Below are 16606 nucleotides of genomic sequence, written 5' to 3'. Positions count from 1 at the left end.
AGTAGCGCAAGCACCCCTGGTGACACAATAGTTCAAGATTCCTTCTCTTAGAGGCAGAATATGTTAAACAACGGTGCCAGGAGTGCATGCACCTCTGATGCCAAAGACAGCAGTAGTGCAAGCACCCCTGCTGAAACAGAAGTTCATGCTTCCTCCTCTTACAGACAGAAAAGGCTCATCAACAGCGCCAGCAGTGTAAGCACCCCTGTAGACACAGAAGTTCAAGCTTCCTCCTCTTAGAGACAGACCATGATCAAGAAAGGCAGCAGTAACGCAAGCACCCCTGCTGACACAGAAGTTCATGCTTCCTTCTCTTACAGACAGAAAAGGCTCAACAACGGCCCCAGCGATGCAAGCACCCCTGCTGACACAGAAGTTCAAGCTTCCTTCTTTTAGAGACAGTACATGTTCAACAAAGACAGCAGTAGTACAAGCACCCTTTCTGACACAGAAGTTCAAGCTTCCTTCTCTTAGAGACAGAACATGTTCATCAACGGCGCCAGCAGTGCAAGCACCCCTGCTGACACAGAAGTTCAAGATTCCTTCTCTTAGAGACAGAATATGTTCAACAACGGCGCCACCAGTGCAAGCACCTCTGATGACACAGAAGTTCAAGCTTTCTTCTCTTAGAGACAGAACATGTTCAACAAAGGAAGCAGTAGTGCAAGCGCACCTGCTGACACAGAAGTGCAAGCTTCCTTCTCTTAGAGACAGAATGTGTTCAACAACAACGACAGTAGTGCAAGCACCCCTGATGACACAGAAATTCAGGATTCCTTCTCTTAGAGACAGACCATGTTCAACAAAGGTAGCAGTAGCGCAAGCACCCCTGGTGACACAATAGTTCAAGATTCCTTCTCTTAGAGGCAGAACATGTTGAACAATGGCACCAGCGGTGCAAGCACCCCTGCTGAAACAGAAGTTCAAGCTTCCTACTCTTAGAGACAGAACTTGTTCAAAAAAGACACCAGTAGTGCAAGCACCCCTGCTGACACAGAAATTCAAGCTTCCTTCTCTTAGAGACAGAAAAAAGGCTCAACAACGGCGCCAGCAGTGCAAGCACCCCTGCTGACACAGAAGTTCAAGATTCCTTCTCTTAGAGACAGACCATGTTCAACAAAGGCAGCAGTAGCGCAAGCACTCCTGGTGACACAATAGTTCAAGCTTCCTTCTCTTAGAGACAGAACATGTTAAACAAAGTCCCCATCAGTGCAAACACCCCTGATGACACAGAAATTCCAGGTTCTTTCTCTTAGAGACAGAACATAATCAACAAAGGCCCAAGCAGTGCAAGTACCCCTGATGACACAACAGTCCAAGCTTCCTTCTCTTAGAGACAGAACATGTTCAACAAAGGGAGCAGTAGCGCAAGAACCCTTGGTGACACAGAAGTTCAAGCTTCCTTCTCTTAGAGACAGAATATGTTCAACAACGGCGCCAGCAATGCAAGCACCCCTGGTGACACAGAAGTTCCAGGCTCTTTCTCTTAGAGACGGAACATAATCAACAAAGGCCCCAGTAGTACAAGCACCCCTGATGACACAGACGTTCAAGCTTTCTCTTAGTGACAGAATATGTTCAACAACGGCGCCAGCAATGCAAGCACCCCGATGTCACTGAAGTTCAAGCTTCCTTCTCTTAGAAACAGACCATTTTCAACAAAGGCAGCAGTAACGCAAGCACCCCTGGTGACACAGAAGTTCAAACTTCCTTCTCTTAGAGACAAACCATGTTCAACAAAGTCCCCAGCAGTGCAAGCACCCCTGATGTCACAGAAGATCAAGCTTCCTTTTCGTAGAAACAGAATATGTTCAACAAAGGCCCCAGCAGTACAAGCACCCCTGATGACAGAGAAGTTCAGGCTTCCTTCGTTTAAAAACAGAACATGTTCAACAAAGTCCCCATCAGTGCAAGCAGCCCTGGTGACACAGAAGTTCCAGGTTCTTTCTCCTAGAGACAGAACATAATCAACAAAGGCCCAAGCAGTGCAAGCACCCCTGATGACACAACAGTTCAAGCTTCCTTCTCTTAGAGACAGAATATGTTCAACAACGACGCCAGCAATGCAAGCACCCCTGGTGACACAGAAGTTCCAGGTTCTTTCTCTTAGAGACAGACCATTTTCAACAAAGGCAGCAGTAGCGCAAGCACCCCTGGTGACATAGAAGTTCAAGCGTCCTTCTCTTAGAGACAGAATATGTTCAACAACGGCGCCAGCAATGCAAGCACCCCTGGTGACACAGAAGTTCCAGGTTCTTTCTCTTAGAGACAGACCATTTTCAACAAAGGCAGAAGTAGCGGAAGCACTCCTGGTGACACAGAAGTTCAAGTTTTCTATTAGTAACAGAATATTTTCAACAACGCCGCCAGCAATGCAAGCACCCCTGATGTCACAGAAGTTCAAGCTTCATTCTCTTAGAGACAGACCATTTTCAACAAAGGCAGAAGTAGCGCAAACACCCCTGGTGACACAAAAGTTCAAGCTTCATTCTCTAAATAAGGAACATGTTCAAGAAAGGCCCCAGCAGTGCAAGCACCCCTGAAGACACAGCAGTTCAAGCTTCCTTCTCTTAGAGACAGAACATGTTCAACAAAGGCACAAGCAGTGCAAGCACTCCTGGTGACACAGAAGTTCAAGCTTCCTTCTCTTAGTGACAGAATATATTCAACAACGGCACCAATAGTGTAAGCACACCTGTTGACACAGACGTTCAAGCTTCCTTCACTTAGAGAAAGAATATGGTCAACAACGGAACCAGCAGTGCAAGCACCCCTGATTTCACAGTAGTTCAAGCTTCCTTCTCTTAGAGACAGACCATGTTCAACAAAGGAAGCACTAGCGCAGGCACCCCTGGTGACACAGACGTTTAAGCTTCCTTTTCTGAGAAACAGAATATGTTCAACAAAGTCCCCAGCAGTGCAATCACCTCTGGTGACACAGAAGTTCAAGCGTCCTTCTGGTAGAGACAGAACTTGTTCAACAAAGGCCCCAGCAGTGCAAGCAACCGTGGTGACACAGAAGTTCCAGGTTCCTTCTCTTAGAGACAGAACATGTTCAACAAAGGCCCCAGCATTGCAAGCACCCTTGATGTCACCAAAGTTTAAGCGTCCTTCTCTTTGAGACAGAACATGTTCAACAAAGGCCCCAGCGGTGCAAGCACCAGTGATGACACAACAGTTCAAGATTCTTTCTCTTAGAGACAGAACATGTTCAACAAAGGCAGCAGTAGCGCAAGCACCCCTGATGACACAGAAGTTCAAGCTTCCTTCTCTTAGAGACGGATTATGTTCAGCAAATGCCCCAGTAGAGCAAGCACCCCTGGTGACACAGACGTTCAAGCTTCCTTCACTTAGAGACAGAATATGGTCAACAACGGAACCAGCAGTGCAAGCACCCCTGATTTCACAGTAGTTCAAGCTTCCTTCTCTTAGAGACAGACCATGTTCAACCAAGGAAGCACTAGCGCAGGCACCCCTGGTGACACAGAAGTTTAAGCTTCCTTTTCTGAGAAACAGAATATGTTCAACAAAGTCCCCAGCAGTGCAATCACCTCTGGTGACACAGAAGTTCAAGCGTCCTTCTGGTAGAGACAGAACTTGTTCAACAAAGGCCCCAGCAGTGCAAGCAACCCTGGTGACACAGAAGTTCCAGGTTCCTTCTCTTAGAGACAGAACACATTCAACAAAGGCCCCAGCAGTGCAAGCACCCCTGATGTCACCAAAGTTTAAGCGTCCTTCTCTTTGAGACAGAACATGTTCAACAAAGGCCCCAGCGGTGCAAGCACCAGTGATGACACAACAGTTCAAGCTTCTTTCTCTTAGAGACAGAACATGTTCAACAAAGGCAGCAGTAGTCAAGCACCCCTGATGACACAGAAGTTCAAGCTTCCTTCTCTTAGAGACAGATTATGTTCAGCAAATGCCCCAGTAGAGCAAGCACCCCTGGTGACACAGAAGTTCAAGCTTCCTTCTCTTAGAGACAGAATATGTTCAGCAAATGCCCCAGTAGTGCAAGCACCTCTGATGACACAGAACTTCTCTTAGTGACAGAATATGTTCAACAAACATGCCAGCAGTGCAATCACCCTTGCTGACACAGATGTGTAAGCTTACACCTCTTAAAGACAGACCATGTTCAACAAAGGCCCTAGCAGTGCAAGCACCCCTGATGACACAGAAGTTCAAGCTTCCTTCTCTTAGAGACAGAATGTGTTCAACAAAAGCCCCAGCAGTGCAAGCACCCCTGATGGCACAGAAGTTGAAGCTTTCTTCTCTTAGAGACACAAATGTTTACCGATGGCCCCAGCAGTGCAAGCACCCCTGATGACACAGTAGTTCAAGCTTCCTTCTCTTAGAGGTAGAATATGTTTAACAACGGCACCATCAGAGCAAGCACCCCTGATGCCACAGAAGTTCAAGCATCCTTCTCTTAGAGACAGAACATGTTCAACAATGGCGCCAGGAGTGCAAGCACCCCTGCGGACACAAACGTTCAAGCTTCCTTCTCTTAGAGACAGAACATGTTCAACAAAGACAGCAGTAGTGCAAGCACCCCTGCTAACACAGAAGTTCAAGGTTCCTTCTCTAAGAGACAGAACATGTCAACAACGACGCTAGCAGTGCAAGCACCCCTGATGACACAGAAATTCAAGCTTCCTTCTCTTAGAGACAGAACATGTTCAACAACGACGCCAGCAGTGCAAGCACCCCTGATGACACAGAAATGCAAGCTTCCTTCTCTTAGAGACAGAACATGTTCAACAATGACGCCAGCAGTGCAAGCACCCCTGATGACACAAAAGTTTAAGCTTCCTTCTCTTAGAGACAGAACATGTTCAACAATGACGCCAGTAGCGCAAGCACCCCTGGTGACACAATAGTTCAAGATTCCTTCTCTTAGAGGCAGAATATGTTAAACAACGGTGCCAGGAGTGCATGCACCTCTGATGCCAAAGACAGCAGTAGTGCAAGCACCCCTGCTGAAACAGAAGTTCATGCTTCCTCCTCTTACAGACAGAAAAGGCTCATCAACAGCGCCAGCAGTGCAAGCACCCCTGTAGACACAGAAGTTCAAGCTTCCTCCTCTTAGAGACAGACCATGATCAAGAAAGGCAGCAGTAACGCAAGCACCCCTGCTGACACAGAAGTTCATGCTTCCTTCTCTTACAGACAGAAAAGGCTCAACAACGGCCCCAGCGATGCAAGCACCCCTGCTGACACAGAAGTTCAAGCTTCCTTCTTTTAGAGACAGTACATGTTCAACAAAGACAGCAGTAGTACAAGCACCCTTTCTGACACAGAAGTTCAAGCTTCCTTCTCTTAGAGACAGAACATGTTCATCAACGGCGCCAGCAGTGCAAGCACCCCTGCTGACACAGAAGTTCAAGATTCCTTCTCTTAGAGACAGAATATGTTCAACAACGGCGCCACCAGTGCAAGCACCTCTGATGACACAGAAGTTCAAGCTTTCTTCTCTTAGAGACAGAACATGTTCAACAAAGGAAGCAGTAGTGCAAGCGCACCTGCTGACACAGAAGTGCAAGCTTCCTTCTCTTAGAGACAGAATGTGTTCAACAACAACGACAGTAGTGCAAGCACCCCTGATTTTTTTTTTTTAACATCATTTTTATTGCATCACCAATATAAAAGTACAAACAAGATATTCAGCATAATGAGTATGACATGGACCAGTTCAGTTGAATACATTCGTTTTTCGTCCGGGGAGCTCTCCCCGCTTGCGATGTGGGCAGCTTCATCTCCGTCTTGGTCTCATACTTCTTACATTGTCTGACCGCTTCATTGTGCACATAACCCTGGAATGCTTTCGTGAATTACGCCCCTCCCCCTCCCCAATTTTCGGTACCCCAACATCCCTCCAAACCAGCTTCCTACCCGCCCTCCCCCGTGGTCGCGCTGCGCTTGAGTAACCATGTATCAGTGCCTGGTGTGTTGCAGGAGGAAGCAAACAATCGCTAAGGTGTGTTCTCCTGTATAGTGTTAGGGTCTGCTCCGGCTAGTTCGCTCTCGCCTTCCTGCCCCTCATCGTCCACATCCCTGAGCGCCTGCACCATCACCTCCCAAGCAGTCGCCCTTTCCAGTGCTTTCTCATCATTCGACCTCCAGGCCATCTGGTATCGTAGGGTACTATCACACGCGGCCCATCTCAGACACTCCCCATACCATCTTTTATACGTGGGCCCCACTCTGGACTTCCAATTTCGTGTGATCTCCCGCTTGGCCAGGATAAGCCCCAAATCTATAAATTTACTTGACATCGTATTTCTAGGTGTGTGTGGGAACCAGTGAAGAATGCCAACTGCCTTAGTGTATTGGATATCCCTGTCCGTCGCCCCGTTAAGGGCCCGTCCAACTTCCTGCCAGTAGTCGCCTAAAGAGGGGCAATCCCACAGCATATGACAGAAATCCGCCCCCGCTGTATTACATCTGGGGCAAGCAGCGTCGGTCGCCCCAAAGTACTGTTGGATTTTCCCGGGCGTAAGGTATGCCCTGTGGATAACATAGAAGTGGATTAATTGGAACCTGGCATTCCTCGAGCTCTTCCGCGCCCTCCTCAGCAGTTGGTCCCAGGTCGTGTCTGGTATCTCCACCTGGAGGTCCAGCTCCCACTTGGCCTTCAGGGCTGCCAGAGGTTGCAAGGCCTCCCGCTGCATCCGCGAGTACAGGCATGTGACGGCCTTAAAGGTTCCCGCCGCCATCATGGCGTACTGGCAGGCCATTGAGGTACCTGGTTCCTGCAGCCCTTCTCCCCAGTGGGCTCGCATGGCGCCTGTGACTGCCGCGTGCAGCAAATAGTCACCCCTCGGTAGGTCAAATCTCTCTTGCAGGTCCCGAAACGGCAGCAACACCCCATCTTCGTAGAGGTCACCCAGCACGTGTACTCCCGCCTCCTCCCACCCGAGCAAGCGTGACCAGTCACCTCCATGTGGGAGGGCAGTGACCATTCCCAACGGTATTTCGGGGGCGTACATAAGGCGGACACCCGCCCGCTTACGGGCCCGGTCCCAACATAGACGGAAAGTCTGCTCCTCGACCGTCAGGTCTCCCACTCGGAGTTTCTGGTGCAGCGTGATATAAGCCAGAACGTGTCGCGGGGTGCCTTCGACTCTCGCGTCCTCGGGACCTCTATAAACTCTTGCCACCTCCTGAGTAAAAGTCTGCAGCTTGGCAGCGAGGTAATATCCTTCGAAGTCCGGCACTGCCATACCTCCCTCATCTTTGGGGCGTAGCAGCGTGTCGAGCGCTATGCGTCTCCTACCCGTGCCCCACAGGAACGCTATAATCAATGACCTCAGGCGTTTGAAAACCGAACTCGGGATCCATACCGGCAGTGTCCTAAAATAGTACAAAAGCCTGGGCAGGGCTATCATTTTAAGCAGGGAAATTCTACCAGCCAGAGAGAGCGGTAGAGTCGCCCAGAAGTCCATAGATCCACGCAGGGCGTTAATACAGCGAGTTACGTTGCCATCCAGCAGGTCGGACGGGGTGTGGTAAACGTAAACCCCTAGATAATGTAGGCAGCGCGGCTCCCATCGGAGTTCCTGAGCAGTGAGTGGGCACGGCTCTCCCGGCCTCAGGGGAAACAGACAGGATTTAGGCCAGTTGACCCTCAGGCCCGATAACCTACCGAACTGCTCCAGTAGCCTCCGCGCCCCCTGAAGTTCGGCACCGGCATTGGCCAAAAACATCAACAAGTCATCCGCATAAAGGGAGATGAGGTGCGGCCTCCCCCTAAAAGGCAAACCTGCGTAGTGGCGGCCCAGTCTGGCTACCGCAGCGAAGGGTTCCATTGCTAACGCAAACAGTAGCGGGGACAGGGAACAACCCTGTCTAGTGCCACGCCTGATCGGGTATTGTCTCGAGATCAGCGCACCCACCCGGACCCTCGCCACCGCCTCAGTATAGAGGACCTTGGTCCACTGTATATATCCGTCTCCCAACCCGAAGCGGCGCATCACCTCATACAGGTATCCCCATTCGAGGCTGTCAAATGCCTTCTCAATGTCGATGGACAGGACAAATGGGGAGACGGTGTCTGGCCAGTCCACACCCATCAGTCTCGTGAGTCTGCGGATGTTATGAGTGGTGTTGCGTGTCGGTATGAAACCGCACTGGTCACCATGAACCAGGCTCGTCATGTGCACCAGCAATCTGTTGGCCAGAATTTTACTGAGGATTTTGTAATCCGTCGTCAACATAGATAACGGACGGTACGAGGACAGCGCCGCACCCTCTCTGCCCGGCTTCAAGAGTGGGATCATAAGGGCCTCGCACATAGAGCCCGGGAGTCGGCCCTTCTCCTGCGCCTCATTGTATACCTCGCGCAGCCGTGGAGCAAGATGCTCTAGGTATTTGCCATAAAATTCGATCGGTAGACCGTCAAGGCCCGGGGTCTTGTTTCTAGCCATCTGTTTTACAGCGCAACCTATTTCTCCGAGGGAGATTGGCCGCCCTAACTCTTCTGCCTCCGAGTCCTCCACTCGCGGCAACTCTAGCCCGTCCAAGAACTCCTCAAGCTCCTCCGTCCCTCCCGTATCACCACTCAGATAGAGCCCCTCATAATAAGCTCGGAACTTGTTCAGGATCCCGGGTTGGGTGTGGCAAGGCTCCTCCCCTGGCTCCTGTATCCTCATGATCGGCCCTCCCCCCCGGATAGGGTTAGCAAGCCAAGCCAACATCGCCCCCGCCTTATCACCTTCCGCATGCGCCCTCGTCACGTACGCCTTGTGGTCGAAGCTACGCAGCCGCTCTAGCTCTACCGCCAGCCCCTCCCGCGCCCCGCTAAGCCCCTCCTGCAATTCTGGGTGATTCGGGCGCTTCTTCTCAAGATCCCTCAGCCGTGTCTCAGCCTTGTCTAAGTCATCCAACAAAGTCTTCCGTGCCCCTGCCGTGTGCCCAATACAGTGTCCCCGCACCACCACCTTGAAAGCATCCCATTCAACCGCCCTCGTGGAAGCCGAACCACTGTTCTCCTCAAAATACCTCTCGATACGGTCACTCAGGGCCTCCCTGAACAACAAGTCGTCCAGGGTGTCAGGTTGCAGGCGCCATGTTGGCACGCAGTTAACAGTCACCATCCATTCCAGAGACATCAACAAGGGGTTGTGGTCCGATATCGTCCTTGCCAAGTATTCCGCCCCTCCCACCGCAGGGAGCACACATTCCGAACAAAGAAACGCATCCAGCCTCACATGTAAATCATGCAGGTGCGAGTGAAAGGAGTAATCCCTAGTGGTGGGGTGCAACGCCCTCCATGCATCCGTGAGGGCCCAGCTCTCCTGCCATTCTAATCTACGCTTGGCGATCCTATGTGCTGGGGACGCGCGTAGCGGGGGATGGGACCTATCTAGTAGCACATCCTCAACCGAGTTGAAGTCCCCCCCCAGGAGGGCCGGCCCCGCCAAGTAACCCGCCAATTTGCCCGAGACGTTAGACAAGAAAGCGGGCAGGTCTACATTAGGAGCATACACATTGCAGAGCGATATCATCCTGCCTCTCAGCCTTCCTTCCACCGCCACATATCTGCCCTCTGGGTCTATCGATGACTTCGAGACTTGGAAGGGGACCCCCGCCCGTATCCAAATCAATGTCCCCCTCGCAAATGCTGAAAATGTCGTGTAGAATAACTGCCCCCTCCAGCGCCTTTGTAGAGCCGCCCCTTCCTGCTTATTTAGGTGCGTCTCCTGCAGGAACGCTATGTGAACCCCCCTACGCTTGAGGTACGCCTGAACCTTATGTCTGCGCGTCATGGACTGCATGCCCCGCACATTCCAGGTCACACATTTCAACGCTCCAGTACTAGCCATTCCCCCCTACACAACCGGACCATACAACAAAGAACAGTGTTCGCCTAAGTCCCGCGACCACGGGCCCTCCCCCCCACCCTCTCCAAACAGGAAGCCAAACCCCTCCAACAACTACAACCCCTTGAGCAACCCCAACTGCTCGCAACTCCCACCCCCCCAGGACAGGCCCCCCCGCAACTGGAAGTACCCCCATCCAAACCAACACTCCCGATCACCCCTCAAGGAAAGGTGGTAATATTCGCAGTCCCCACTGCGATGACCTTAGGGGCCAGTAAGGCGCGGCTCAATGCTATAAAACCTCCAACAAATCAGCCCCGCGCGCTCCACCCCACAATCCCCACATTACAGATCCCCAAAACCTCAATCAATGTCTTTCCACTGCTGCGGATCCATCGCCCCGGTGTCCAACCAACGAGTCCATTCCGCCAAACCAGTTCAACACGCCTCCAGTATCTCTCCCGAGGTCTGCGGCGTCACAATAGGGCCCCGGGCTCCACCAAATTCCGATTGTCCTGTCTCTGAGCCCGTTCCCGGGGCCTCCGAATCCGTGCCCTTCCCAGACTGAGTCCTGGCGGCTCTAGATAAGTCCACCACCGCCCGTAGGGCCGCCTGCCTCTCCGCCTCCGTCTGCGACATCGAGGGTTTCCCGGTCCTCTTGCGATTCTTTCTGATCCGTTGGGACTGTCTGATCGGCTTTTCCATCTTGGCCTCTTCCTCCCTGGCCTTAGCACCGTCCGTTCCTGCCTTATAAGTATCCCACCAGTCCCATGCATCCGCGGAAGTCGTAAAGAATAAAGACTTTTCGTCCACCACCACTCTTAGCTTGGCTGGAAACAACAGGGAGTACTTGATGCCTTCCTGGCGGAGCTCGCGCTTGAGGGACAAGAAGTTTGCCCGAAGTCGCTGAGTCTCAAACGTGTAGTCCGGGAACATGGTGACTCTGTTGTTTTCCACTTGAAAGGGCCCTGCCTCTCTCGCCCTCTGTAAAAGCCAGTCTCTGTCCCGGTAATGGAGCAACTTGAACACCACAGGGCGAGGAGGAAGGCCCAAGGCTGGCGGACGCGCCGGAACTCTATGTGCCCGCTCCAGGGAGAAGAAGGGGGACAGGCCTTCAGGTGCCACCTCCGTCCGCAGCCAGTTATCCAAGTAGCCCACCATGTCGTCGCCTTCAATTTTCTCCGGCAGGCCCACTAGGCGTACGTTGTTGCGCCTGTTCCTGTTTTCTGCATCCTCGGCCCTCCTTTCTAGTACCTTCAGATGGTCCATCACGTCGGCCATCTGGGCCTTCACCGTTGCCTGGGCCGGGGCTAAGTCCTTAACCGTGGTCTCCACGGATTTCACCCTGTCCTTAAGTTTGTCGTGGTCGGCCTTCAGGAGGCCCAAGCCCGTTGCCACCTGAGCTATATCTTGCTGTAGGGCGTCCTTTGTGGTGGCGATGGCTTCCAGGATGCGATCCTGCATCCGCTGTAACGCCGCCTGGTCTCTCTCTGCTCCTTCCGCCGCCTCAGTGTCGGTCGCGCCATCCCCCTTCCCCTTCGGTTTCCCCATCTGGGCCGGGATGGGCGGTGGTCCTCAAATATGTCCCTGGTCGTCCTCCGAGCGTCGCCGGGCACCGTCCTCCGGCCGGGTTCTCAGGTCCAGAAATGTCACCAAGAGGCAGGAAGCACCGAGCGGTCGTGGCTCGGCCAGCGCCAGTTGCGCCTGAGATCCGGGGTTCTCGTCTCCGAGTCACTGTCGCACCGATGTCGCCCCAATCAGGAGACGGTCCTCAACCACCGCCCAAAGGCGCGCCCAAAGTTCTACCAACACCTGGGGAGAGGCGCGACGCGGCTGCCAGCACCTCTAGCGTGTCCGGGAGCGGTCTTCAGTGGGTCTCCGGGCAGATGTCTCCGTCACAAGCGATCTCATGCCATCGCCGCCATTTTGGGGTCCGCGACTTCTCGGCCGAGTTCAGCTTTCGAAGTTAAGTTACTGCTGCGGGAAGGCTCGGTGTCGTCTTCCGCAGGTCCCGGACCCTCCGCAGTACCGTCCAGTACCGGATAATGTCCTTTATCTCGGGGTTCGAATGAATTTTCAGGATATTTTCCGGGATCGGGCACGGAGCTCCGAGCTCACGCTGCCTACCTCCTCGGCATCCAAGCCACGCCCCTGCAAGCACCCCTGATGACACAGAAATTCAGGATTCCTTCTCTTAGAGACAGACCATGTTCAACAAAGGCAGCAGTAGCGCAAGCACCCCTGGTGACACAATAGTTCAAGATTCCTTCTCTTAGAGGCAGAACATGTTGAACAATGGCACCAGCGGTGCAAGCACCCCTGCTGAAACAGAAGTTCAAGCTTCCTACTCTTAGAGACAGAACTTGTTCAAAAAAGACACCAGTAGTGCAAGCACCCCTGCTGACACAGAAATTCAAGCTTCCTTCTCTTAGAGACAGAAAAAAGGCTCAACAACGGCGCCAGCAGTGCAAGCACCCCTGCTGACACAGAAGTTCAAGATTCCTTCTCTTAGAGACAGACCATGTTCAACAAAGGCAGCAGTAGCGCAAGCACTCCTGGTGACACAATAGTTCAAGCTTCCTTCTCTTAGAGAAAGAACATGTTAAACAAAGTCCCCATCAGTGCAAACACCCCTGATGACACAGAAATTCCAGGTTCTTTCTCTTAGAGACAGAACATAATCAACAAAGGCCCAAGCAGTGCAAGTACCCCTGATGACACAACAGTCCAAGCTTCCTTCTCTTAGAGACAGAACATGTTCAACAAAGGGAGCAGTAGCGCAAGAACCCTTGGTGACACAGAAGTTCAAGCTTCCTTCTCTTAGAGACAGAATATGTTCAACAACGGCGCCAGCAATGCAAGCACCCCTGGTGACACAGAAGTTCCAGGCTCTTTCTCTTAGAGACGGAACATAATCAACAAAGGCCCCAGTAGTACAAGCACCCCTGATGACACAGACGTTCAAGCTTTCTCTTAGTGACAGAATATGTTCAACAACGGCGCCAGCAATGCAAGCACCCCGATGTCACTGAAGTTCAAGCTTCCTTCTCTTAGAAACAGACCATTTTCAACAAAGGCAGCAGTAACGCAAGCACCCCTGGTGACACAGAAGTTCAAACTTCCTTCTCTTAGAGACAAACCATGTTCAACAAAGTCCCCAGCAGTGCAAGCACCCCTGATGTCACAGAAGATCAAGCTTCCTTTTCGTAGAAACAGAATATGTTCAACAAAGGCCCCAGCAGTACAAGCACCCCTGATGACAGAGAAGTTCAGGCTTCCTTCGTTTAAAAACAGAACATGTTCAACAAAGTCCCCATCAGTGCAAGCAGCCCTGGTGACACAGAAGTTCCAGGTTCTTTCTCTTAGAGACAGAACATAATCAACAAAGGCCCAAGCAGTGCAAGCACCCCTGATGACACAACAGTTCAAGCTTCCTTCTCTTAGAGACAGAATATGTTCAACAACGACGCCAGCAATGCAAGCACCCCTGGTGACACAGAAGTTCCAGGTTCTTTCTCTTAGAGACAGACCATTTTCAACAAAGGCAGCAGTAGCGCAAGCACCCCTGGTGACATAGAAGTTCAAGCGTCCTTCTCTTAGAGACAGAATATGTTCAACAACGGCGCCAGCAATGCAAGCACCCCTGGTGACACAGAAGTTCCAGGTTCTTTCTCTTAGAGACAGACCATTTTCAACAAAGGCAGAAGTAGCGGAAGCACTCCTGGTGACACAGAAGTTCAAGTTTTCTATTAGTAACAGAATATTTTCAACAACGCCGCCAGCAATGCAAGCACCCCTGATGTCACAGAAGTTCAAGCTTCATTCTCTTAGAGACAGACCATTTTCAACAAAGGCAGAAGTAGCGCAAACACCCCTGGTGACACAAAAGTTCAAGCTTCATTCTCTAAATAAGGAACATGTTCAAGAAAGGCCCCAGCAGTGCAAGCACCCCTGAAGACACAGCAGTTCAAGCTTCCTTCTCTTAGAGACAGAACATGTTCAACAAAGGCACAAGCAGTGCAAGCACTCCTGGTGACACAGAAGTTCAAGCTTCCTTCTCTTAGTGACAGAATATATTCAACAACGGCACCAATAGTGTAAGCACACCTGTTGACACAGACGTTCAAGCTTCCTTCACTTAGAGAAAGAATATGGTCAACAACGGAACCAGCAGTGCAAGCACCCCTGATTTCACAGTAGTTCAAGCTTCCTTCTCTTAGAGACAGACCATGTTCAACAAAGGAAGCACTAGCGCAGGCACCCCTGGTGACACAGATGTTTAAGCTTCCTTTTCTGAGAAACAGAATATGTTCAACAAAGTCCCCAGCAGTGCAATCACCTCTGGTGACACAGAAGTTCAAGCGTCCTTCTGGTAGAGACAGAACTTGTTCAACAAAGGCCCCAGCAGTGCAAGCAACCGTGGTGACACAGAAGTTCCAGGTTCCTTCTCTTAGAGACAGAACATGTTCAACAAAGGCCCCAGCATTGCAAGCACCCCTGATGTCACCAAAGTTTAAGCGTCCTTCTCTTTGAGACAGAACATGTTCAACAAAGGCCCCAGCGGTGCAAGCACCAGTGATGACACAACAGTTCAAGATTCTTTCTCTTAGAGACAGAACATGTTCAACAAAGGCAGCAGTAGCGCAAGCACCCCTGATGACACAGAAGTTCAAGCTTCCTTCTCTTAGAGACGGATTATGTTCAGCAAATGCCCCAGTAGAGCAAGCACCCCTGGTGACACAGAAGTTCAAGCTTCCTTCTCTTAGAGACAGAATATGTTCAGCAAATGCCCCAGTAGTGCAAGCACCCCTGATGACACAGAACTTCTCTTAGTGACAGAATATGTTCAACAAACGTGCCAGCAGTGCAATCACCCCTGCTGACACAGATGTACAAGCTTACACCTCTTAAAGACAGACCATTTTCAACAAAGGCCCTAGCAGTGCAAGCACCCCTGATGACACAGAAGTTCAAGCTTCCTTCTCTTAGAGACAGACCATGTTCAACAAAGGCAGCAGTAGAACAAGCACCCCTGGTGACACAATAGTTCAAGATTCCTTCTCTTAGAGGCAGAACATGTTGAACAATGGCGCCAGCGGTGCAAGCACCCCTGCTGAAACAGAAGTTCAAGCTTCCTACTCTTAGAGACAGAACATGTTCAAAAAAGACACCAGTAGTGCAAGCACCCCTGCTGACACAGAAATTCAAGCTTCCTTCTCCTAGAGACAGAAAAAAGGCTCAACAACGGCGCCAGCAGTGCAAGCACCCCTGCTGACACAGAAGTTCAAGATTCCTTCTCTTAGAGACAGACCATGTTCAACAAAGGCAGCAGTAGTGCAAACACTCCTGGTGACACAATAGTTCAAGCTTCCTTCTCTTAGAGACAGAACATGTTAAACAAAGTCTCCATCAGTACAAACACCCCTGGTGACACAGAAATTCCAGGTTCTTTCTCTTAGAGACAGAACATAATCAACAAAGGCCCAAGCGGTGCAAGTACCCCTGAAGACACAACAGTCCAAGCTTCCTTCTGTTAGAGAAAGAACATGTTCAACAAAGTCAGCAGTAGCGCAAGAACCCCTTGTGTCACAGAAGTTCAAGCTTCCTTCTCTTAGAGACATAATATGTTCAACAACGGCGCCAGCAATGCAAGCTCCCCTGGTGACACAGAAGTTCCAGGTTCTTTCTCTTAGAGACGGAACATATTCAACAAAGGCCCCGTAGTACAAGCACCCCTGATGACACAGACGTTCAAGCTTTCTATTAGTGACAGAATATGTTCAACAACGGCGCCAGCAATGCAAGCACCCCGATGTCACTGAAGTTCAAGCTTCCTTCTCTTAGAAACAGACCATTTTCAACAAAGGCAGCTGTAACGCAAGCACCCCTGGTGACACAGAAGTTCAAACTTCCTTCTCTTAGAGACAAACCATGTTCAACAAAGTCCCCAGCAGTGCAAGCACCCCTGATGTCACAGAAGATCAAGCTTCCTTTTCGTAGAAACAGAATATGTTCAACAAAGGCCCCAGCAGTGCAAGCACCCCTGATGACACAGAAGTTCAGGCTTCCTTCTTTTAAAAACAGAACATGTTCAACAAAGGCCCCAGCAGTGCAAGCACCTCTGGTGACACAGAAGTACAAGCGTCCTTCTCTAAGAGACAGAACATGTTCAACAAAGTCCCCATCAGTGCAAGCACCCCTGGTGACATAAAAGTTCCAGGTTATTTCTCTTAGAGACAGAACATAATCAACAAAGGCCCAAGCAGTGCAAGCACCCCTGATGACACAACAGTTCAAGCTTCCTTCTCTTAGAGACAGAATATGTTCAACAAAGGCAGCAGTAGCGCAAGCATCGCTGGTGACACAGACGTTCAAGCGTCCTTCTCTTAGAGACAGAATATGTTCAACAACGGCGCCAGCAATGCAAGCACCCCTGGTGACACAGAAGTTCCAGGTTCTTTTCCTTAGAGACAGACCATTTTCAACAAAGGCAGAAGTAGCGGAAGCACTCCTGGTGACACAGAAGTTCAAGCTTTCTCTTAGTAACAGAATATTTTCAACAACGCCGCCAGCAATGCAAGCACCCCTGATGTCACAGAAGTTCAAGCTTCCTTCTCTTAGAGACAGACCATTTTCAACAAAGGCAGAAGTAGCGCAAGCACCCCTGGTGACACAAAAGTTCAAGCTTCATTCTCTAAAAGACAGAACATGTTCAAGAAAGGCCCCAGCAGTGCAAGCTCCCCTGAAGACACAGCAGTTCAAGCTTCCTTCTCTTAGAGACAGAA

This window comes from Lissotriton vulgaris, chromosome 2_1, assembly GCF_964263255.1.
Source record: "Lissotriton vulgaris chromosome 2_1, aLisVul1.2, whole genome shotgun sequence".
Classification (NCBI taxonomy): Eukaryota; Metazoa; Chordata; class Amphibia; order Caudata; family Salamandridae; genus Lissotriton; species Lissotriton vulgaris.
This window is presented reverse-complemented; position numbering follows the sequence as displayed.